The 1,382-nt window shown below is 31.9% G+C and overlaps 1 non-coding gene across 1 annotated transcript; it reads left to right on the forward strand.

Moving 5' to 3' along the window:
- Nucleotides 1–1,008: 1,008 nt before the first annotated feature.
- On the forward strand, nt 1,009–1,111 carry LOC141568038 (U6 spliceosomal RNA). The gene has a single exon (XR_012491054.2). It is a non-coding gene; the product is annotated as a U6 spliceosomal RNA (small nuclear RNA).
- Nucleotides 1,112–1,382: the final 271 nt, after the last annotated feature.

Raw genomic sequence — 1,382 nt, forward strand, 5'->3', positions numbered from 1 at the left:
AAGACGTCCAAATAGAGACATCAAAAACAGACATAAATTAATCTGGTGCTCAAAAAGGAGGTCTGGGCTAGAATACCTAAACGTATCTCTTAATCTTCCTCTTACTTTCAATTAAATGTAATGCATGAGAAAAGTATTCAAAAGTACTGTAGAGTTCTTTTTCTATATATATACACACACGCACACACAGAGCTATTATTTATTTTAAAATTAGATTACATTGTTTTTAATCTGATTTTAATTTAACTTATTTTAAGTATATTTTCTTCAGAGAAATACAGATTCCTTCTGAAATACTGTGTTTCCCCGAAAATAAGACCATCAGCTCTAATGCAGCTTTTGGAGCAAAAATTCATATAAGACCTGGTATTATACTATATTATATTATTATACATATTATATATTACAGTAAAATAAGACTGGGTCTTATATGAATTTTTGCTCCAAAAGACGCATTAGAGATGATGGTCCAGCTAACTGTCATTTTCGGGGAAACACGGTATATAACTTTAATGAGCACATAATATGGCTTTCTATAGCTACACTAAAAATTATTAAGCCAATTCTTATTTTTGGAAATGTAAGTGGTTTCTAATACTTTGCTATGATAAGCAGTACTACGATGAACACTCTCGTATTTTTTTGTTTAGTAAAATTATAGTTCATAAGAAATACTACACAATATTTGTGCTTAATGCATACAGAAAGGAATTAATACCTCACTTGCAGCCAAAAAGTGGGAAATAATGTAATTTTTTTTTTTTTTTTTTTTTTTTTTTTTTTTGCAAACAACTATAAAAAAATGTTTGGAAAGCTCTCAATCTTAAATGCTTTAAAAGCTGCAAATATAAATACAGATATCAATTTCAACATTAGGCATGAAAACTTTTCCGTCACACACAGAAGGATGTGGCTTCTAAGGAGTTAGAAAGACATTCTATCACAGTATCTTTCCTACCTTTCTTCCCTTTAGTTCACAATAAAGACCCTACCAAGAATGTCAGGGTGGTACTTGCTTTGGCAGCACATATACTAAAACTGGAACACTACAGCATCAGCATGGCCCCTGCACAAGCATGACAGGCAAATCCGGGCAGTGTTCCCTATTTTTAAGTTGTGAAAAAGGTAGATCCTAAGAGCTCTAATCACAAGGAGAATTTTGTTTTCTTTCCTGTTTATTGTATCTGTATGAGATGATGGATGCTAACTAAACTTCTTATGGGAATCATTTCACAATATATGTAAATCAAACCATCATGCTGCACACCTTAAACTTATGCATACAGTGATATCCATCAATTATTTCTCAATAAAACTGGAAAAGAAAAGAATGTCAGGGTATCTAAACGTCCCTAATGAGGTATGAGTGTCTTTCAGTTCTG

Source organism: Rhinolophus sinicus, chromosome 17 (genome assembly GCF_057876585.1).
Source record: "Rhinolophus sinicus isolate RSI-liver-muscle chromosome 17, RSI-T2T, whole genome shotgun sequence".
In the NCBI taxonomy this organism is placed as follows: domain Eukaryota; kingdom Metazoa; phylum Chordata; class Mammalia; order Chiroptera; family Rhinolophidae; genus Rhinolophus; species Rhinolophus sinicus.